Genomic DNA, 24,872 nt, shown 5'->3' with positions numbered 1-24,872 from the left:
CTTGCCATGCCGGAACCACACTAGGACCTGAAGCAGTCCTGCGGTGTTGCGGCCAGCTCACAATAAAGAGAGTTGAAGAAAGGACCTCAGGGGCACTGTCATTCACAAACCTGCAGAGTTATAAATGACAGCTATCGTCCAAAAATATATTGAAGTAAGGCTGCCAAGAGCACTTGAAAGCGGGGCAGAATTGCAGGAAACCGATTTCAGGAGGTACACTGGAATTGCATGAAAAGCATAGGAAAAGAGGCAGAACGTCCAAAATGATGCACTTGGCCAAAAAGGGCGTATGCGTTTTTTCCTGAATATATTCAGGAAAAAACGCATACGCCCTTTTTGGCCAACCAAGCAAGCTTGCAAAGGAAATCTGCACTACAATGAAGTCTCACTGCCCCCCGGGCAAAAGGGCCATCTGAAAAAAGTGTAAAATCCAGAAAGGCAGGACAGGCCATGGAGAACTGGGAGCCTTGTTATGCTGATGGGCGGGATGTAAATTGCCAACAGCCACTCTGGAGAAGTGTATGGTGTTTCCTGAAACATCTAAAAAACAAAGCAACAGAGCCTAGGGCACTTCCACTTATGCTCCTATAGCTTAGGGAAATTAAAATCAAAAAGACACAGCCACCCCAAAGTTTGGGACGGCTCTGTTTACAAGAACCTCGTTTATGGTACAAGTTCAATATCACAGAAAGCGAAAAATGAATAAAGAATTTGTGGTACTTACGTACAATGCAATATCACTCAGCAATGAAATCTATGTCATCAGGCCTGTAGCAGCATAATGAGGGGACTCAGGTACGATGATTCTAAGAGAAATAAGTCACACAGAAAAAGAAATATCATAAGGTATCACTAATACACGGAATGTAAACTTGGCTACCCAGGAACTGAATTACAAAACAGAACAGGGTCTCAAATGTAGAAAACCAACTTATGCTTGCTTAAGGGGAAAGGTGAGTTGGGGTGCTGCATAAAACCAGAGATTGAAATTAGCACAGATACCGTTCCATAAGCCAAATATGTAATAGACAAGAGCTACTCCTTGCTCAACGAAGTGCACTCAACACCCCATATTAAACGCCTAACAATATAGCTGACTAGTAAGAATCTTAAAACCTATGGATTTACATGTCTCCGAAAGAGAATCAAGCGTGTGTACAGCAGCATAAACGCAGCAGTGATAGGATTGTTGAGGTTCGGTGAGCAAATGCAGACCCTTTGAAGTCATATTGCATGGTACCCATTCCATGGGTCTCAACTCTCCAGGTTTAAGGGATTCTTCCTTCAGCTAAAACATGCATGTGGAACCCAGAGTATGATCCACCGTGTGATCGGGAAACGTGTTCAAATGTGTCTCAGTTTTCGTCCCCTGGTACTCGGGTGCAACATTCCAGACGCTTTACTAACACTCTCCCCACTTGGAGAGTCAGTGCCTTTAACGTCGTGTTTTGCCCAGTTTGCAATTTCTGCGGGAAATGAACAGGAATAGGGAGAACCAATGAGAGACTAGCTGGAGGTGTCTGGACGGGCAAATTTAACTCTCATTTCCCACCAGGAAGAGGAATTAACCAAAGGCTCAGCTTGCCATGCCGGAACCACACTAGGACCTGAAGCAATCCTGCGGTGTTGCGGCCAGCTCACAATAAAGAGAGTTGAAGAAAGGACCTCAGGGGCACTGTCATTCACAAACCTGCAGAGTTATAAATGACAGCTATCGTCCAAAAATATATTGAAGTAAGGCTGCCAAGAGCACTTGAAAGCGGGGCAGAATTGCAGGACACCGATTTCAGGAGGTAGACTGGAATTGCATGAAAAGCATAGGAAAAGAGGCAGAACGTCCACAATGATGCACTTGGCCAAAAAGGGCGTATGCGTTTTTTCCTGAATATATTCAGGAAAAAACGCATACGCCCTTTTTGGCCAACCAAGCAAGCTTGCAAAGGATATCTGCACTACAATGAAGTCTCACTGCCCCCCGGGCAAAAGGGCCATCTGAAAAAAGTGTAAAATCCAGAAAGGCAGGACAGGCCATGGAGAACTGGGAGCCTTGTTATGCTGATGGGCGGGATGTAAATTGCCAACAGCCACTCTGGAGAAGTGTATGGTGTTTCCTGAAACATCTAAAAAACAAAGCAACAGAGCCTAGGGCACTTCCACTTATGCTCCTATAGCTTAGGGAAATTCAAATCAAAAAGACACAGCCACCCCAAAGTTTGGGACGGCTCTGTTTACAAGAACCTCGTTTATGGTACAAGTTCAATATCACAGAAAGCGAAAAATGAATAAAGAATTTGTGGTACTTACGTACAATGCAATATCACTCAGCAATGAAATCTATGTCATCAGGCCTGTAGCAGCATAATGAGGGGACTCAGGTACGATGATTCTAAGAGAAATAAGTCACACAGAAAAAGAAATATCATAAGGTATCACTAATACACGGAATGTAAACTTGGCTACCCAGGAACTGAATTACAAAACAGAACAGGGTCTCAAATGTAGAAAACCAACTTATGCTTGCTTAAGGGGAAAGGTGAGTTGGGGTGCTGCATAAAACCAGAGATTGAAATTAGCACAGATACCGTTCCATAAGCCAAATATGTAATAGACAAGAGCTACTCCTTGCTCAACGAAGTGCACTCAACACCCCATATTAAACGCCTAACAATATAGCTGACTAGTAAGAATCTTAAAACCTATGGATTTACATGTCTCCGAAAGAGAATCAAGCGTGTGTACAGCAGCATAAACGCAGCAGTGATAGGATTGTTGAGGTTCGGTGAGCAAATGCAGACCCTTTGAAGTCATATTGCATGGTACCCATTCCATGGGTCTCAACTCTCCAGGTTTAAGGGATTCTTCCTTCAGCTAAAACATGCATGTGGAACCCAGAGTATGATCCACCGTGTGATCGGGAAACGTGTTCAAATGTGTCTCAGTTTTCGTCCCCTGGTACTCGGGTGCAACATTCCAGACGCTTTACTAACACTCTCCCCACTTGGAGAGTCAGTGCCTTTAACGTCGTGTTTTGCCCAGTTTGCAATTTCTGCGGGAAATGAACAGGAATAGGGAGAACCAATGAGAGACTAGCTGGAGGTGTCTGGACGGGCAAATTTAACTCTCATTTCCCACCAGGAAGAGGAATTAACCAAAGGCTCAGCTTGCCATGCCGGAACCACACTAGGACCTGAAGCAATCCTGCGGTGTTGCGGCCAGCTCACAATAAAGAGAGTTGAAGAAAGGACCTCAGGGGCACTGTCATTCACAAACCTGCAGAGTTATAAATGACAGCTATCGTCCAAAAATATATTGAAGTAAGGCTGCCAAGAGCACTTGAAAGCGGGGCAGAATTGCAGGACACCGATTTCAGGAGGTAGACTGGAATTGCATGAAAAGCATAGGAAAAGAGGCAGAACGTCCACAATGATGCACTTGGCCAAAAAGGGCGTATGCGTTTTTTCCTGAATATATTCAGGAAAAAACGCATACGCCCTTTTTGGCCAACCAAGCAAGCTTGCAAAGGATATCTGCACTACAATGAAGTCTCACTGCCCCCCGGGCAAAAGGGCCATCTGAAAAAAGTGTAAAATCCAGAAAGGCAGGACAGGCCATGGAGAACTGGGAGCCTTGTTATGCTGATGGGCGGGATGTAAATTGCCAACAGCCACTCTGGAGAAGTGTATGGTGTTTCCTGAAACATCTAAAAAACAAAGCAACAGAGCCTAGGGCACTTCCACTTATGCTCCTATAGCTTAGGGAAATTCAAATCAAAAAGACACAGCCACCCCAAAGTTTGGGACGGCTCTGTTTACAAGAACCTCGTTTATGGTACAAGTTCAATATCACAGAAAGCGAAAAATGAATAAAGAATTTGTGATACTTACGTACAATGCAATATCACTCAGCAATGAAATCTATGTCATCAGGCCCGTAGCAGCATAATGAGTGGATTCAGATACGATGATTCTAAGTGAAATATGTCACACAGAAAAAGAAATATCATAAGGTATCACTAATACACGGAATGTAAACTTGGCTACACAGGAACTGAATTACAAAACAGAACAGGGTCTCAAATGTTGAAAACCAACTTATGCTTGCTTAAGGGAAAGGTGAGTTGGGGTGCTGCATAAAACCAGAGATTGAAATTAGCACAGATACCGTTCCATAAGCCAAATATGTAATAGACAAGAGCTACTCCTTGCTCAACGAAGTGGACGCAGCACCCCATATTAAACGCCTAAGAATATACCTGACTAGTAAGAATCTTAAAACCTATGGATTTACATGTCTCTGAAAGAGAAAAAAGCGTGTGTACAGCAGCATAAACGCAGCAGTGATAGGATTGGTGAGGTTCGGTGAGCAAATGCAGACCCTTTGAAGTCATATTGCATGGTACCCATTCCGTGGGTCTCAACTCTCCAGGCTTAAGGGATTCTTCCTTCAGCTAAAACATGCATATGGAACCCAGAGTATGATCCACCCTGTGATCGGGAAACGTGTTCAAATGTGTCTCAGTTTTCGTCCCCTGGTACTCGGGTGCAACATTCCAGACGCTTTACTAACACTCTCCCCACTTGGAGAGTCAGTGCCTTTAACGTCGTGTTTGGCCCAGTTTGCAATTTCTGCGGGAAATGAACAGGAATAGGGAGAACCAATGAGAGACTAGCTGGAGGTGTCTGGACGGGCAAATTTAACTCTCATTTCCCACCAGGAAGAGGAATTAACCAAAGGCTCAGCTTGCCGTGCCGGAACCACACTAGGGCCTGAAGCAATCTTGCGGTGTTGCGGCCAGCTCACAAGAAAGCGAGTTGAACAAAGGAGCTCAGGGGCACTGTCATTCACAAAACTGCAGAGTTATAAATGACAGCTATCGTCCAAAAATATATTGAAGTAAGGCTGCCAAGAGGACTTGAAAGCGGGGCAGAATTGCAGGAAACCGATTTCAGGAGGTAGACTGGAATTGCATGAAAAGCATAGGAAAAGAGGCAGAATGTCCACAATGATGCACTTGGCCAAAAAGGGCGTATGCGTTTTTTCCTGAATATATTCAGGAAAAAACGCATACGCCCTTTTTGGCCAACCAAGCAAGCTTGCAAAGGAAATCTGCACTACAATGAAGTCTCACTGCCCCACAGGCAAAAGGGCCATCTGAAAAAAGTGTAAAATCCAGAAAGGCAGGACAGGCCATGGAGAACTGGGAGCCTTGTTATGCTGATGGGCGGGATGTAAATTGCCAACAGCCACTCTGGAGAAGTGTATGGTGTTTCCTGAAACATCTAAAAAACAAAGCAACAGAGCCTAGGGCACTTCCACTTATGCTCCTATAGCTTAGGGAAATTAAAATAAAAAAGACACAGCCACCCCAAAATTTGGGACGGCTCTGTTTACAAGAACCTCGTTTATGGTACAAGTTCAATATCACAGAAAGCGAAAAATGAATAAAGAATTTGTGGTACTTATGTACAATGCAATATCAGTCAGCAATGAAATCTATGTCATCAGGTCCGTAGCAGCATAATGAGTGGACTCAGGTACGATGATTCTAAGAGAAATAAGTCACACAGAAAAAGAAATATCATAAGGTATCACTAATACACGGAATGTAAACTTGGCTACCCAGGAACTGAATTACAAAACAGAACAGGGTCTCAAATGTAGAAAACCAAATTATGCTTGCTTAAGGGGAAAAGTGAGTTGGGTTGCTGCATGAAACCAGAGATTGAAATTAGCACAGATACCGTTCCATAAGCCAAATATGTAATAGACCAGAGCTACTCCTTGCTCAACGAAGTGGACGCAGCACCCCATATTAAACGCCTAAGAATATACCTGACTAGTAAGAATCTTAAAACCTATGGATTTACATGTCTCCGAAAGAGAATCAAGCGTGTGTACAGCAGCATAAACGCAGCAGTGATAGGATTGTTGAGGTTCGGTGAGCAAATGCAGACCCTTTGAAGTCATATTGCATGGTACCCATTCCATGGGTCTCAACTCTCCAGGTTTAAGGGATTCTTCCTGCAGCTAAAACATGCATGTGGAACCCAGAGTATGATCCACCGTGTGATCGGGAAACGTTTTCAAATGTGTCTCAGTTTTCGTCCCCTGGTACTCGGGTGCAACATTCCAGACGCTTTACTAACACTCTCCCCACTTGGAGAGTCAGTGCCTTTAACCTCCTGTTTGGCCCAGTTTGCAATTTCTGCGGGAAATGAACAGGAATAGGGAGAACCAATGAGAGACTAGCTGGAGGTGTCTGGACGGGCAAATTTAACTCTCATTTCCCACCAGGAAGAGGAATTAACCAAAGGCTCAGCTTGCCATGCCAAAACCACACTAGGGCCTGAAGCAATCCTGCGGTGTTGCGGCCAGCTCACAATAAAGAGAGTTGAAGAAAGGAGCTCAGGGGCACTGTCATTCACAAACATGCAGAGTTATAAATGACAGCTATCGTCCAAAAATATATTGAAGTAAGGCTGCCAAGAGCACTTGAAAGCGGGGCAGAATTGCAGGACACCGATTTCAGGAGGTAGACTGGAATTGCATGAAAAGCATAGGAAAAGAGGCAGAACGTCCACAATGATGCACTTGGCCAAAAAGGGCGTATGCGTTTTTTCCTGAATATATTCAGGAAAAAACGCATACGCCCTTTTTGGCCAACCAAGCAAGCTTGCAAAGGAAATCTGCACTACAATGAAGTCTCACTGCCCCACGGGCAAAAGAGCCATCTGAAAAAAGTGTAAAATCCAGAAAGGCAGGACAGGCCATGGAGAACTGGCAGCCTTGTTATGCTGATGGGTGGGATGTAAATTGCCAACAGCCACTCTGGAGAAGTGTATGGTGTTTCCTGAAACATCTAAAAAAAAAAAAGCAACGGAGCCTAGGGCACTTCCACTTATGCTCCTATAGCTTAGGGAAATTCAAATCAAAAAGACACAGCCACCCCAAAGTTTGGGACGGCTCTGTTTACAAGATCCTCGTTTATGGTACAAGTTCAATATCACAGAAAGCGAAAAATGAATAAAGAATTTGTGGTATTTACGTACAATGCAATATCACTCAGCAATGAAATCTATGTCATCAGGCCCGTAGCACCATAATGAGTGGATTCAGATACGATGATTGTAAGTGAAATAAGTCACACAGAAAAAGAAACAGCATAAGATATCACTAATACACGGAATGTAAACTTGGCTACCCAGGAACTGAATTACAAAACAGAACAGGGTCTCAAATGTAGAAAACCAACTTATGCTTGCTTAAGGGGAAAGGTGAGTTGGGGTGCTGCATAAAACAAGAGATTGAAATTAGCACAGATACCATTCCATAAGCCAAATATGTAATAAACAAGAGCTACTCCTGCCTCAACGAAGTGGACTCAACACCCCATATTAAACGCCTAGGAATATACCTGACTAGTAAGAATCTTAAAACCTATGGAGTTACATGTCTCCAAAAGAGAATCAAGCGTGTGTACAGCAGCATAAACGCAGCAGTGATAGGATTGGTGAGGTTCGGTGAGCAAATGCAGACCCTTTGAAGTCATATTGCATGGTACCCATTCCATGGGTCACAACTCTCCAGGTTTAAGGGATTCCTCCTTCAGCTAAAACATGCATGTGGAACCCAGAGTATGATCCACCGTGTGATCGGGAAACGTGTTCAAATGTATCTCAGTTTTTGTCCCCTGGTACACGGGTGCCACATTCCAGACGCTTTACTAACACTCTCCCCACTTGGAGAGTCAGTGCCTTTAAACTCCTGTTTGGCCCAGTTTGCAATTTCTGCGGGAAATGAACAGGAATAGGGAGAACCAATGAGAGACTAGCTGGAGGTGTCTGGACGGGCAAATTTAACTCTCATTTCCCACCAGGAAGAGGAATTAACCAAAGGCTCAGCTTGCCATGCCGGAACCACTCTAGGGCCTGAAGCAATCCTGCGGTGTTGCGGCCAGCTCACAATAAAGAGAGTTGAAGAAAGGATCTCAGGGGCACTGTCATTCACAAACCTGCAGAGTTATAAATGACACCTATCGTCCAAAAATATATTGAAGTAAGGCTGCCAAGAGCACTTGAAAGCGGGGCAGAATTGCAGGAAACCGATTTCAGGAGGTAGACTGGAATTGCATGAAAAGCATAGGAAAAGAGGCAGAACGTCCACAATGATGCACTTGGCCAAAAAGGGCGTATGCGTTTTTTCCTGAATATATTCAGGAAAAAACGCATACGCCCTTTTTGGCCAACCAAGCAAGCTTGCAAAGGAAATCTGCACTACAATGAAGTCTCACTGACCCCCGGGCAAAAGGGCCATCTGAAAAAAGTGTAAAATCCAGAAAGGCAGGACAGGCCATGGAGAACTGGGAGCCTTGTTATGCTGATGGGCGGGATGTAAATTGCCAACAGCCACTCTGGAGAAGTGTATGGTGTTTCCTGAAACATCTAAAAAACAAAGCAACAGAGCCTAGGGCACTTCCACTTATGCTCCTATAGCTTAGGGAAATTCAAATCAAAAAGACACAGCCACCCCAAAGTTTGGGACGGCTCTGTTTACAAGAACCTCGTTTATGGTACAAGTTCAATATCACAGAAAGCGAAAAATGAATAAAGAATTTGTGGTACTTACGTACAAGGCAATATCACTCAGCAATGAAATCTATGTCATCAGGCCCATAGCAGCATAATGAGTGGACTCAGGTACGATGATTCTAAGAGAAATAAGTCACACAGAAAAAGAAATATCATAAGGTATCACTAATACACGGAATGAAAACTTGGCTACCCAGGAACTGAATTACAAAACAGAACAGGGTCTCAAATGTAGAAAACCAACTTATGCTTGCTTAAGGGGAAAGGTGAGTTGGGGTGCTGCATAAAACCAGAGATTGAAATTAGCACAGATACCGTTCCATAAGCCAAATATGTAATAGACAAGAGCTACTCCTTCCTCAACGAAGTGGACTCAACACCCCATATTAAACGCGTAAGAATATACCTGACTAGTAAGAATCTTAAAACCTATGGATTTACATGTCTCCGAAAGAGAATCAAGCATGTGTACAGCAGCATAAACGCAGCAGTGATAGGATTGTTGAGGTTCGGTGAGCAAATGCAGACCCTTTGAAGTCATATTGCATGGTACCCATTCCATGGGTCTCAAGTCTCCAGGTTTAAGGGATTCTTCCTTCAGCTAAAACATGCATGTGGAACCCAGAGTATGATCCACCGTGTGATCGGGAAACGTGTTCAAATATGTCTCAGTTTAAGTCCCCTGGTACTCGGGTGCAACATTCCAGACGCTTTACTAACACTCTCCCCACTTGGAGAGTCAGTGCCTTTAACCTCCTGTTTGGCCCAGTTAGCAATTACTGCGGGAAATGAACAGGAATAGGGAGAACCAATGAGAGACTAGCTGGAGGTATCTGGACGGGCAAATTTAACTCTCATTTCCCACCAGGAAGAGGAATTAACCAAAGGCTCAGCTTGCCGTGCCGGAACCACACTAGGGCCTGAAGCAATCTTGCGGTGTTGCGGCCAGCTCACAATAAAGAGAGTTGAAGAAAGGAGCTCAGGGGCACTGTCATTCACAAACCTGCAGAGTTATAAATGACAGCTATCGTCCAAAAATATATTGAAGTAAGGCTGCCAAGGGGACTTGAAAGCGGGGCAGAATTGCCGGAAACCGATTTCAGGAGGTAGACTGGAATTGCATGAAAAGCATAGGAATAGAGGCAGAACGTCCACAATGATGCACTTGGCCAAAAAGGGCGTATGCGTGTTTTCCTGAATATATTCAGGAAAAAACGCATACGCCCTTTTTGGCCAACCAAGCAAGCTTGCAAAGGAAATCTGCACTACAATGAAGTCTCACTGCCCCCCGGGCAAAAGGGCCATCTGAAAAAAGTGTAAAATCCAGAAAGGCAGGACAGGCCTTGGAGAACTGGGAGCCTTGTTATGCTGATGGGCGGGATGTAAATTGCCAACAGCCACTCTGGAGAAGTGTATGGTGTTTCCTGAAACATCTAAAAAACAAAGCAACAGAGCCTAGGGCACTTCCACTTATGCTCCTATAGCTTAGGGAAATTCAAATCAAAAAGACACAGCCACCCCAAAGTTTGGGACGGCTCTGTTTACAAGAACCTCGTTTATGGTACAAGTTCAATATCACAGAAAGCGAAAAATGAATAAAGAATTTGTGGTACTTACGTACAATGCAATATCACTCAGCAATGAAATCTATGTCATCAGGCCTGTAGCAGCATAATGAGTGGACTCAGGTACGATGATTCTAAGAGAAATAAGTCACACAGAAAAAGAAATATCATAAGGTATCACTAATACACGGAATGTAAACTTGGCTACCCAGGAACTGAATTACAAAACAGAACAGGGTCTCAAATGTAGAAAACCAACTTATGCTTGCTTAAGGGGAAAGGTGAGTTGGGGTGCTGCATAAAACCAGAGATTGAAATTAGCACAGATACCGTTCCATAAGCCAAATATGTAATAGACAAGAGCTACTCCTGCCTCAACGAAGTGGACTCAACACCCCATATTAAACGCCTAAGAATATACCTGACTAGTAAGAATCTTAAAACCTATGGATTTACATGTCTCCGAAAGAGAATCAAGCATGTGTACAGCAGCATAAACGCAGCAGTGATAGGATTGTTGAGGTTCGGTGAGCAAATGCAGACCCTTTGAAGTCATATTGCATGGTACCCATTCCATGGGTCTCAAGTCTCCAGGTTTAAGGGATTCTTCCTTCAGCTAAAACATGCATGTGGAACCCAGAGTATGATCCACCGTGTGATCGGGAAACGTGTTCAAATATGTCTCAGTTTAAGTCCCCTGGTACTCGGGTGCAACATTCCAGACGCTTTACTAACACTCTCCCCACTTGGAGAGTCAGTGCCTTTAACCTCCTGTTTGGCCCAGTTAGCAATTACTGCGGGAAATGAACAGGAATAGGGAGAACCAATGAGAGACTAGCTGGAGGTATCTGGACGGGCAAATTTAACTCTCATTTCCCACCAGGAAGAGGAATTAACCAAAGGCTCAGCTTGCCGTGCCGGAACCACACTAGGGCCTGAAGCAATCTTGCGGTGTTGCGGCCAGCTCACAATAAAGAGAGTTGAAGAAAGGAGCTCAGGGGCACTGTCATTCACAAACCTGCAGAGTTATAAATGACAGCTATCGTCCAAAAATATATTGAAGTAAGGCTGCCAAGAGGACTTGAAAGCGGGGCAGAATTGCCGGAAACCGATTTCAGGAGGTAGACTGGAATTGCATGAAAAGCATAGGAATAGAGGCAGAACGTCCACAATGATGCACTTGGCCAAAAAGGGCGTATGCGTTTTTTCCTGAATATATTCAGGAAAAAACGCATACGCCCTTTTTGGCCAACCAAGCAAGCTTGCAAAGGAAATCTGCACTACAATGAAGTCTCACTGCCCCCCGGGCAAAAGGGCCATCTGAAAAAAGTGTAAAATCCAGAAAGGCAAGACAGGCCATGGAGAACTGGGAGCCTTGTTATGCTGATGGGCGGGATGTAAATTGCCAACAGCCACTCTGGAGAAGTGTATGGTGTTTCCTGAAACATCTAAAAAACAAAGCAACAGAGCCTAGGGCACTTCCACTTATGCTCCTATAGCTTAGGGAAATTCAAATCAAAAAGACACAGCCACCCCAAAGTTTGGGACGGCTCTGTTTAGAAGAACCTCGTTTATGGTACAAGTTCAATATCACAGAAAGCGAAAAATGAATAAAGAATTTGTGTACTTACGTACAATGCAATATCACTCAGCAATGAAATCTATGTCATCAGGCCTGTAGCAGCATAATGAGTGGACTCAGGTACGATGATTCTAAGAGAAATAAGTCACACAGAAAAAGAAATATCATAAGGTATCACTAATACACGGAATGTAAACTTGGCTACCCAGGAACTGAATTACAAAACAGAACAGGGTCTCAAATGTAGAAAACCAACTTATGCTTGCTTAAGGGGAAAGGTGAGTTGGGGTGCTGCATAAAACCAGAGATTGAAATTAGCACAGATACCGTTCCATAAGCCAAATATGTAATAGACAAGAGCTACTCCTGCCTCAACGAAGTGGACTCAACACCCCATATTAAACGCCTAAGAATATACCTGACTAGTAAGAATCTTAAAACCTATGGATTTACATGTCTCCGAAAGAGAATCAAGCATGTGTACAGCAGCATAAACGCAGCAGTGATAGGATTGTTGAGGTTCGGTGAGCAAATGCAGACCCTTTGAAGTCATATTGCATGGTACCCATTCCATGGGTCTCAAGTCTCCAGGTTTAAGGGATTCTTCCTTCAGCTAAAACATGCATGTGGAACCCAGAGTATGATCCACCGTGTGATCGGGAAACGTGTTCAAATATGTCTCAGTTTAAGTCCCCTGGTACTCGGGTGCAACATTCCAGACGCTTTACTAACACTCTCCCCACTTGGAGAGTCAGTGCCTTTAACCTCCTGTTTGGCCCAGTTAGCAATTACTGCGGGAAATGAACAGGAATAGGGAGAACCAATGAGAGACTAGCTGGAGGTATCTGGACGGGCAAATTTAACTCTCATTTCCCACCAGGAAGAGGAATTAACCAAAGGCTCAGCTTGCCGTGCCGGAACCACACTAGGGCCTGAAGCAATCTTGCGGTGTTGCGGCCAGCTCACAATAAAGAGAGTTGAAGAAAGGAGCTCAGGGGCACTGTCATTCACAAACCTGCAGAGTTATAAATGACAGCTATCGTCCAAAAATATATTGAAGTAAGGCTGCCAAGAGGACTTGAAAGCGGGGCAGAATTGCCGGAAACCGATTTCAGGAGGTAGACTGGAATTGCATGAAAAGCATAGGAATAGAGGCAGAACGTCCACAATGATGCACTTGGCCAAAAAGGGCGTATGCGTTTTTTCCTGAATATATTCAGGAAAAAACGCATACGCCCTTTTTGGCCAACCAAGCAAGCTTGCAAAGGAAATCTGCACTACAATGAAGTCTCACTGCCCCCCGGGCAAAAGGGCCATCTGAAAAAAGTGTAAAATCCAGAAAGGCAAGACAGGCCATGGAGAACTGGGAGCCTTGTTATGCTGATGGGCGGGATGTAAATTGCCAACAGCCACTCTGGAGAAGTGTATGGTGTTTCCTGAAACATCTAAAAAACAAAGCAACAGAGCCTAGGGCACTTCCACTTATGCTCCTATAGCTTAGGGAAATTCAAATCAAAAAGACACAGCCACCCCAAAGTTTGGGACGGCTCTGTTTAGAAGAACCTCGTTTATGGTACAAGTTCAATATCACAGAAAGCGAAAAATGAATAAAGAATTTGTGTACTTACGTACAATGCAATATCACTCAGCAATGAAATCTATGTCATCAGGCCTGTAGCAGCATAATGAGTGGACTCAGGTACGATGATTCTAAGAGAAATAAGTCACACAGAAAAAGAAATATCATAAGGTATCACTAATACACGGAATGTAAACTTGGCTACCCAGGAACTGAATTACAAAACAGAACAGGGTCTCAAATGTAGAAAACCAACTTATGCTTGCTTAAGGGGAAAGGTGAGTTGGGGTGCTGCATAAAACCAGAGATTGAAATTAGCACAGATACCGTTCCATAAGCCAAATATGTAATAGACAAGAGCTACTCCTTCCTCAACGAAGTGGACTCAACACCCCATATTAAACGCCTAAGAATATACCTGACTAGTAAGAATCTTAAAACCTATGGATTTACATGTCTCTGAAAGAGAATCAAGCGTGTGTACAGCAGCATAAATGCAGCAGTGATAGGATTGGTGAGGTTCGGTGAGCAAATGCAGACCCTTTGAAGTCATATAGCATGGTACCCATTCCATGGGTCTCAACTCTCCAGGTTTAAGGGATTCTTCCTTCAGCTAAAACATGCATATGGAACCCAGAGTATGATCCACCGTGTGATCGGGAAACGTGTTCAAATGTGTCTCAGTTTTCGTCCCCTGGTACTCGGGTGCAACATTCCAGACGCTTTACTAACACTCTCCCCACTTGGAGAGTCAGTGCCTTTAACGTCGTGTTTGGCCCAGTTTGCAATTTCTGCGGGAAATGAACAGGAATAGGGAGAACCAATGAGAGACTAGCTGGAGGTGTCTGGACGGGCAAATTTAACTCTCATTTCCCACCAGGAAGAGGAGTTAACCAAAGGCTCAGCTTGCCGTGCCGGAACCACACTAGGGCCTGAAGCAATCTTGCGGTGTTGCGGCCAGCTCACAAGAAAGCGAGTTGAACAAAGGAGCTCTGGGGCACTGTCATTCACAAACCTGCAGAGTTATAAATGACAGCTATCGTCCAAAAATATATTGAAGTAAGGCTGCCAAGAGGACTTGAAAGCGGGGCAGAATTGCAGGAAACCGATTTCAGGAGGTAGACTGGAATTGCATGAAAAGCATAGGAAAAGAGGCAGAACGTCCACAATGATGCACTTGGCCAAAAAGGGCGTATGCGTTTTTTCCTGAATATATTCAGGAAAAAACGCATACGCGCTTTTTGGCCAACCAAGCAAGCTTGCAAAGGAAATCTGCACTACAATGAAGTCTCACTGCCCCACAGGCAAAAGGGCCATCTGAAAAAAGTGTAAAATCCAGAAAGGCAGGACAGGCCATGGAGAACTGGGAGCCTTGTTATGCTGATGGGCGGGATGTAAATTGCCAACAGCCACTCTGGAGAAGTGTATGGTGTTTCCTGAAACATCTAAAAAACAAAGCAACAGAGCCTAGGGCACTTCCACTTATGCTCCTATAGCTTAGGGAAATTCAAATCAAAAAGACACAGCCACCCCAAAGTTTGGGACGGCTCTGTTTACAAGAACCTCGTTTATGGTACAAGTTCATTATCACAGAAAGCGAAAAATGAATAAAGAATTTGTGGTACTTACGTACAATGCAATACCACTCAGCAATGAAATCTATGTCATCAGGCCCGTAGCAGCATAATGAGTGGATTCAGATACGATGATTCTAAGTGAAATATGTCACACAGAAAAAGAAATATCATAAGGTATCACTAATACACGGAATGTAAACTTGGCTACCCAGGAACTGAATTACAAAACAGAACAGGGTCTCAAATGTAGAAAACCAACTTATGCTTGCTTAAGGGGAAAGGTGAGTTGGGGTGCTGCATAAAACCAGAGATTGAAATTAGCACAGATACCGTTCCATAAGCCAAATATGTAATAGAAAAGAGCTACTCCTTGCTCAACGAAGTGGACTCAACACCCCATATTAAACGCCTAAGAATATAGCTGACTAGTAAGAATCTTAAAACCTATGGATTTACATGTCTCCGAAAGAGAATCAAGCGTGTGTACAGCAGCATAAAGGCAGCAGTGATAGGATTGTTGAGGTTCGGTGAGCAAATGCAGACCCTTTGAAGTCATATTGCATGGTACCCATTCCATGGGTCTCAACTCTCCAGGTTTAAGGGATTCTTCCTTCAGCTAAAACATCCATACGGAACCCAGAGTATGATCCACCGTGTGATCGGGAAACGTGTTCAAATGTGTCTCAGTTTTCGTCCCCTGGTACTCGGGTGCAACATTCCAGACGCTTTACTAACACTCTCCCCACTTGGAGAGTCAGTGCCTTTAACCTCCTGTTTGGCCCAGTTTGCAATTTCTGCGGGAAATGAACAGGAATAGGGAGAACCAATGAGAGACTAGCTGGAGGTGTCTGGACGGGCAAATTTAACTCTCATTTCCCACCAGGAAGAGGAATTAACCAAAGGCTCAGCTTGCCATGCCAAAACCACACTAAGGCCTGAAGCAATCCTGCGGTGTTGTGGCCAGCTCACAATAAAGAGAGTTGAAGAAAGGAGCTCAGGGGCACTGTCATTCACAAACTTGCAGAGTTATAAATGACAGCTATCGTCCAAAAATATATTGAAGTAAGGCTGCCAAGAGGACTTGAAAGCGGGTCAGAATTGCAGGAAACCGATTTCAGGAGGTAGACTGGAATTGCATGAAAAGCATAGGAAAAGAGGCAGAAAGTCCACAATGATGCACTTGGCCAAAAAGGGCGTATGCGTTTTTTCCTGAATATATTCAGGAAAAAACGCATACGCACTTTTTGGCCAACCAAGCAAGCTTGCAAAGGAAATCTGCACTACAATGAAGTCTCACTGCCCCCCGGGCAAAAGGGCCATCTGAAAAAAGTGTAAAATCCAGAAAGGCAGGACAGGCCATGGAGAACTGGGAGTCTTGTTATGCTGATGGGCGGGATGTAAATTGCCAACAGCCACTCTGGAGAAGTGTATGGTGTTTCCTGAAACATCTAAAAAACAAAGCAACAGAGCCTAGGGCACTTCCACTTATGCTCCTATAGCTTAGGGAAATTAAAATCAAAAAGACACAGCCACCCCAAAGTTTGGGACGGCTTTGTTTACAAGAACCTCGTTTATGGTACAAGTTCAATATCACAGAAAGCGAAAAATGAATAAAGAATTTGTGGTACTTACGTACAATGCAATATCACTCAGCAATGAAATCTATGTCATCAGGCCCGTAGCAGCATAATGAGTGGACTCAGGTACGATGATTCTAAGAGAAATAAGTCACACAGAAAAAGAAATATCATAAGGTATCACTAATACACCGAATGTAAACTTGGCTACCCAGGAACTGAAATACAAATCAGAACAGGGTCTCAAATGTAGAAAACCAACTTATGCTTGCTTAAGGGGAAAGGTGAGTTGGGGTGCTGCATAAAACCCGAGATTGAAATTAGCACAGATACCGTTCCATAAGCCAAATATGTAATAGACAAGAGCTACTCCTTCCTCAACGAAGTGGACTCAACACCCCATATTAAACGCGTAAGAATATACCTGACTAGTAAGAATCTTAAAACCTATGGATTTACATGTCTCCGAAAGAGAATCAAGAGTGTGTACAGCAGCATAAACGCAGCAGTGATAGGATTAGTGAGGTTCGGTGAGCAAATGCAGACCCTTTGAAGTCATATTGCATGGTACCCATTCCATGGGTCTCAACTCTCCAGGTTTAAGGGATTCTTCCTTCAGCTAAAACATGCATGTGGAACCCAGAGTATGATCCACCGTGTGATCGGGAAACGTGTTCAAATGTGTCTCAGTTTTTGTCCCCTGGTACTCGGGTGCAACATTCCAGACGCTTTACTAACACTCTCCCCACTTGGAGAGTCAGTGCCTTTAACCTCCTGTTTGGCCCAGTTTGCAATTTCTGCGGGAAATGAACAGGAATAGGGAGAACCAATGAGAGACTAGCTGGAGGTGTCTGGACGGGCAAATTTAACTCTCATTTCCCACCAGGAAGAGGAATTAACCAAAGGCTCAGCTTGCCGTGCCGGAACCACACTAGGGCCTGAAGCAATCTTGCTGTGTTGCGGCCTGCTCACAAGAAAGCGAGTTGAACAAAGGAGCTCAGGGTCACTGTCATTCACAAACCTGCAGAGTTATAAATGACAGCTATCGTCCAAAAATATATTGAAGTAAGGCTGCCAAGAGGACTTGAAAGCGGGGCAGAATTGCAGGACACCGATTTCAGGAGGTAGACTGGAATTGCATGAAAAGCATAGGAAAAGAGGCAGAACGTCCACAATGATGCACTTGGCCAAAAAGGGCGTATGCGTTTTTTCCTGAATATATTCAGGAAAAAACGCATACGCCCTTTTTGGCCAACCAAGCAAGCTTGCAAAGGAAATCTGCACTACAATGAAGTCTCACTGCCCCCCGGGCAAAAGGGCCATCAGAAAAAAGTGTAAAATCCAGAAAGGCAGGACAGGCCATGGAGAACTGGGAGCCTTGTTATGCTGATGGGCGGGATGTAAATTGCCAACAGCCACTCTGGAGAAGTGTATGGTGTTTCCTGAAACATCTAAAAAACAAAGCAACAGAGCCTAGGGCACTTCCACTTATGCTCCTATAGCTTAGGGAAATTCAAATCAAAAAGACACAGCCACCCCAAAGTTTGGGACGGCTCTGTTTACAAGAACCTCATTTATGGTACAAGTTCAATATCACAGAAGGCGAAAAATGAATAAAGAATTTGTGGTACTTACGTACAATGCAATATCAGTCAGCAATGAAAACTATGTCATCAGGTCCGTAGCAGCATAATGAGTGGACTCAGGTACGATGATTCTAAGAGAAATAAGTCACACAGAAAAAGAAATATCATAAGGTATCACTAATACACGGAATGTAAACTTGGCTACCCAGGAACTGAATTACAAAACAGAACAGGGTCTCAAATGTAGAAAACCAACTTATGCTTGCTTAAGGGGAAAGGTGAGTTGGGTTGCTGCATGAAACCAGAGATTGAAATTAGCACAGATACCATTCCATAAGCCAAATATGTAATAGACAAGAGCTACTCCTTGCTCAACGAAGTGGACGCAGCACCCCATATTAAATGCCTAAGAATATACCTGACTAGTAAGAATCTTAAAACCTATGGGTTTACATGTCTCTGAAAGAAAATCAAGCGTGTGTACAGCAGCATAAATGCAGCAGTGATAGGATTGGTGAGGTTCGGTGAGCAAATGCAGACCCTTTGAAGTCATATAGCATGGTACCCATTCCATGGGTCTCAACTCTCCAGGTTTAAGGGATTCTTCCTTCAGCTAAAACATGCATATGGAACCCAGAGTATGATCCACCGTGTGATCGGGAAACGTGTTCAAATGTGTCTCAGTTTTCGTCCCCTGGTACTCGGGTGCAACATTCCAGACGCTTTACTAACACTCTCCCCACTTGGAGAGTCAGTGCCTTTAACGTCGTGTTTGGCCCAGTTTGCAATTTCTGCGGGAAATGAACAGGAATAGGGAGAACCAATGAGAGACTAGCTGGAGGTGTCTGGACGGGCAAATTTAACTCTCATTTCCCACCAGGAAGAGGAGTTAACCAAAGGCTCAGCTTGCCGTGCCGGAACCACACTAGGGCCTGAAGCAATCTTGCGGTGTTGCGGCCAGCTCACAAGAAAGCGAGTTGAACAAAGGAGCTCAGGGGTACTGTCATTCACAAGCCTGCAGAGTTATAAATGACAGCTACCGTCCAAAAATATATTGAAGTAAGGCTGCCAAGAGGACTTGAAAGCGGGGCAGAATTGCAGGAAACCGATTTCAGGAGGTAGACTGGAATTGCATGAAAAGCATAGGAAAAGAGGCAGAACGTCAACAATGATGCACTTGGCCAAAAAGGGCGTATGCGTTTTTTCCTGAATATATTCAGGAAAAAACGCATACGCCCTTTTTGGCCAACCAAGCAAGCTTGCAAAGGAAATCTGCACTACAATGAAGTCTCACTGCCCCCCGGGCAAAAGGGCCATCAGAAAAAAGTGTAAAATCCAGAAAGGCAGGACAGGCCATGGAGAACTGGGAGCCTTGTTATGCTGATGGGCGGGATGTAAATTGCCAACAGCCACTCTGGAGAAGTGTATGGTGTTTCCTGAAACATCTAAAAAACAAAGCAACAGAGCCTAGGGCACTTCCACTTATGCTCCTATAGCTTAGGGAAATTCAAATCAAAAAGACACAGCCACCCCAAAGTTTGGGACGGCTCTGTTTACAAGAACCTCGTTTATGGTACAAGTTCAATATCACAGAAAGCGAAAAATGAATAAAGAATTTGTGGTACTTACGTACAATGCAATATCACTCAGCAATGAAATCTATGTCATCAGGCCCGTAGCAGCATAATGAGTGGACTCAGGTACGATGATTCTAAGAGAAATAAGTCACACAGAAAAAGAAATATCATAAGGTATCACTAATACACCGAATGTAAACTTGGCTACCCAGGAACTGAATTACAAAACAGAACAGGGTCTCAAATGTAGAAAACCAACTTATGCTTGCTTAAGGGGAAAGGTGAGTTGGGGTGCTGCATAAAACCCGAGATTGAAATTAGCACAGATACCGTTCCATAAGCCAAATATGTAATAGACAAGAGCTACTCCTTCCTCAACGAAGTGGACTCAACACCCCATATTAAACGCGTAAGAATATACCTGACTAGTAAGAATCTTAAAACCTATGGATTTACATGTCTCCGAAAGAGAATCAAGCATGTGTACAGCAGCATAAACGCAGCAGTGATAGGATTGTTGAGGTTCGGTGAGCAAATGCAGACCCTTTGAAGTCATATTGCATGGTACCCATTCCATGGGTCTCAACTCTCCAGGTTTAAGGGATTCTTCCTTCAGCTAAAACATGCATGTGGAAACCAGAGTATGATCCACCGTGTGATCGGGAAACGTGTTCAAATGTGTCTCAGTTTTTGTCCCCTGGTACTCGGGTGCAACATTCCAGACGCTTTACTAACACTCTCCCCACTTGGAGAGTCAGTGCCTTTAACCTCCTGTTTGGCCCAGTTTGCAATTTCTGCGGGAAATGAACAGGAATAGGGAGAACCAATGAGAGACTAGCTGGAGGTGTCTGGACGGGCAAATTTAACTCTCATTTCCCACCAGGAAGAGGAATTAACCAAAGGCTCAGCTTGCCGTGCCGGAACCACACTAGGGCCTGAAGCAATCTTGCTGTGTTGCGGCCTGCTCACAAGAAAGCGAGTTGAACAAAGGAGCTCAGGGTCACTGTCATTCACAAACCTGCAGAGTTATAAATGACAGCTATCGTCCAAAAATATATTGAAGTAAGGCTGCCAAGAGGACTTGAAAGCGGGGCAGAATTGCAGGACACCGATTTCAGGAGGTAGACTGGAATTGCATGAAAAGCATAGGAAAAGAGGCAGAACGTCCACAATGATGCACTTGGCCAAAAAGGGCGTATGCGTTTTTTCCTGAATATATTCAGGAAAAAACGCATACGCCCTTTTTGGCCAACCAAGCAAGCTTGCAAAGGAAATCTGCACTACAATGAAGTCTCACTGCCCCCGGGGCAAAAGGGCCATCTGAAAAAAGTGTAAAATCCAGAAAGGCAGGACAGGCCATGGAGAACTGGGAGCCTTGTTATGCTGATGGGCGGGATGTAAATTGCCAACAGCCACTCTGGAGAAGTGTATGGTGTTTCCTGAAACATCTAAAAAACAAAGCAACAGAGCCTAGGGCACTTCCACTTATGCTCCTATAGCTTAGGGAAATTCAAATCAAAAAGACACAGCCACCCCAAAGTTTGGGACGGCTCTGTTTACAAGAACCTCATTTATGGTACAAGTTCAATATCACAGAAGGCGAAAAATGAATAAAGAATTTGTGGTACTTACGTACAATGCAATATCAGTCAGCAATGAAAACTATGTCATCAGGTCCGTAGCAGCATAATGAGTGGACTCAGGTACGATGATTCTAAGAGAAATAAGTCACACAGAAAAAGAAATATCATAAGGTATCACTAATACACGGAATGTAAACTTGGCTACCCAGGAACTGAATTACAAAACAGAACAGGGTCTCAAATGTAGAAAACCAACCTATGCTTGCTTAAGGGGAAAGGTGAGTTGGGTTGCTGCATGAAACCAGAGATTGAAATTAGCACAGATACCGTTCCATAAGCCAAATATGTAATAGACAAGAGCTACTCCTTGCTCAACGAAGTGGACGCAGCACCCCATATTAAATGCCTAAGAATATACCTGACTAGTAAGAATCTTAAAACCTATGGGTTTACATGTCTCTGAAAGAGAATCAAGCGTGTGTACAGCAGCATAAATGCAGCAGTGATAGGATTGGTGAGGTTCGGTGAGCAAATGCAGACCCTTTGAAGTCATATAGCATGGTACCCATTCCATGGGTCTCAACTCTCCAGGTTTAAGGGATTCTTCCTTCAGCTAAAACATGCATATGGAACCCAGAGTATGATCCACCGTGTGATCGGGAAACGTGTTCAAATGTGTCTCAGTTTTCGTCCCCTGGTACTCGGGTGCAACATTCCAGACGCTTTACTAACACTCTCCCCACTTGGAGAGTCAGTGCCTTTAACGTCGTGTTTGGCCCAGTTTGCAATTTCTGCGGGAAATGAACAGGAATAGGGAGAACCAATGAGAGACTAGCTGGAGGTGTCTGGACGGGCAAATTTAACTCTCATTTCCCACCAGGAAGAGGAGTTAACCAAAGGCTCAGCTTGCCGTGCCGGAACCACACTAGGGCCTGAAGCAATCTTGCGGTGTTGCGGCCAGCTCACAAGAAAGCGAGTTGAACAAAGGAGCTCAGGGGTACTGTCATTCACAAGCCTGCAGAGTTATAAATGACAGCTACCGTCCAAAAATATATTGAAGTAAGGCTGCCAAGAGGACTTGAAAGCGGGGCAGAATTGCAGGAAACCGATTTCAGGAGGTAGACTGGAATTGCATGAAAAGCATAGGAAAAGAGGCAGAACGTCAACAATGATGCACTTGGCCAAAAAGGGCGTATGCGTTTTTTCCTGAATATATTCAGGAAAAAACGCATACGCCCTTTTTGGCCAACCAAGCAAGCTTGCAAAGGAAATCTGCACTACAATGAAGTCTCACTGCCCCCCGGGCAAAAGGGCCATCAGAAAAAAGTGTAAAATCCAGAAAGGCAGGACAGGCCATGGAGAACTGGGAGCCTTGTTATGCTGATGGGCGGGATGTAAATTGCCAACAGCCACTCTGGAGAAGTGTATGGTGTTTCCTGAAACATCTAAAAAACAAAGCAACAGAGCCTAGGGCACTTCCACTTATGCTCCTATAGCTTAGGGAAATTCAAATCAAAAAGACACAGCCACCCCAAAATTTGGGACGGCTCTGTTTACAAGAACCTCGTTTATGGTACAAGTTCAATATCACAGAAAGCGAAAAATGAATAAAGAATTTGTGGTACTTACGTACAATGCAATATCACTCAGCAATGAAATCTATGTCATCAGGCCCGTAGCAGCATAATGAGTGGACTCAGGTACGATGATTCTAAGAGAAATAAGTCACACAGAAAAAGAAATATCATAAGGTATCACTAATACACCGAATGTAAACTTGGCTACCCAGGAACTGAATTACAAAACAGAACAGGGTCTCAAATGTAGAAAACCAACTTATGCTTGCTTAAGGGGAAAGGTGAGTTGGGGTGCTGCATAAAACCCGAGATTGAAATTAGCACAGATACCGTTCCATAAGCCAAATATGTAATAGACAAGAGCTACTCCTTCCTCAACGAAGTGGACTCAACACCCCATATTAAACGCGTAAGAATATACCTGACTAGTAAGAATCTTAAAACCTATGGATTTACATGTCTCCGAAAGAGAATCAAGCATGTGTACAGCAGCATAAAGGCAGCAGTGATAGGATTGTTGAGGTTCGGTGAGCAAATGCAGACCCTTTGAAGTCATATTGCATGGTACCCATTCCATGGGTCTCAACTCTCCAGGTTTAAGGGATTCTTCCTTCAGCTAAAACATGCATGTGGAAACCAGAGTATGATCCACCGTGTGATCGGGAAACGTGTTCAAATGTGTCTCAGTTTTTGTCCCCTGGTACTCGGGTGCAACATTCCAGACGCTTTACTAACACTCTCCCCACTTGGAGAGTCAGTGCCTTTAACCTCCTGTTTGGCCCAGTTTGCAATTTCTGCGGGAAATGAACAGGAATAGGGAGAACCAATGAGAGACTAGCTGGAGGTGTCTGGACGGGCAAATTTAACTCTCATTTCCCACCAGGAAGAGGAATTAACCAAAGGCTCAGCTTGCCGTGCCGGAACCACACTAGGGCCTGAAGCAATCTTGCTGTGTTGCGGCCTGCTAACAAGAAAGCGAGTTGAACAAAGGAGCTCAGGGTCACTGTCATTCACAAACCTGCAGAGTTATAAATGACAGCTATCGTCCAAAAATATATTGAAGTAAGGCTGCCAAGAGGACTTGAAAGCGGGGCAGAATTGCAGGAAACCGATTTCAGGAGGTAGACTGGAATTGCATGAAAAGCATAGGAAAAGAGGCAGAACGTCCACAATGATGCACTTGGCCAAAAAGGGCGTATGCGTTTTTTCCTGAATATATTCAGGAAAAAACGCATACGCCCTTTTTGGCCAACCAAGCAAGCTTGCAAAGGAAATCTGCACTACAATGAAGTCTCACTGCCCCCGGGGCAAAAGGGCCATCTGAAAAAAGTGTAAAATCCAGAAAGACAGGACAGGCCATGGAGAACTGGGAGCCTTGTTATGCTGATGGGCGGGATGTAAATTGCCAACAGCCACTCTGGAGAAGTGTATGGTGTTTCCTGAAACATCTAAAAAACAAAGCAACAGAGCCTAGGGCACTTCCACTTATGCTCCTATAGCTTAGGGAAATTCAAATCAAAAAGACACAGCCACCCCAAAGTTTGGGACGGCTCTGTTTACAAGAACCTCATTTATGGTACAAGTTCAATATCACAGAAGGCGAAAAATGAATAAAGAATTTGTGGTACTTACGTACAATGCAATATCAGTCAGCAATGAAAACTATGTCATCAGGTCCGTAGCAGCATAATGAGTGGACTCAGGTACGATGATTCTAAGAGAAATAAGTCACACAGAAAAAGAAATATCATAAGGTATCACTAATACACGGAATGTAAACTTGGCTACCCAGGAACTGAATTACAAAACAGAACAGGGTCTCAAATGTAGAAAACCAACTTATGCTTGCTTAAGGGGAAAGGTGAGTTGGGTTGCTGCATGAAACCAGAGATTGAAATTAGCACAGATACCGTTCCATAAGCCAAATATGTAATAGACAAGAGCTACTCCTTGCTCAACGAAGTGGACGCAGCACCCCATATTAAATGCCTAAGAATATACCTGACTAGTAAGAATCTTAAAACCTATGGGTTTACATGTCTCTGAAAGAGAATCAAGCGTGTGTACAGCAGCATAAATGC

The sequence above is a fragment of the Lagenorhynchus albirostris genome, chromosome 1, assembly GCF_949774975.1.
Source record: "Lagenorhynchus albirostris chromosome 1, mLagAlb1.1, whole genome shotgun sequence".
Lineage (NCBI taxonomy): Eukaryota > Metazoa > Chordata > Mammalia > Artiodactyla > Delphinidae > Lagenorhynchus > Lagenorhynchus albirostris.
The sequence above is the reverse complement of the archived record's forward strand: the minus strand, read 5'-3'. Positions refer to the sequence as shown.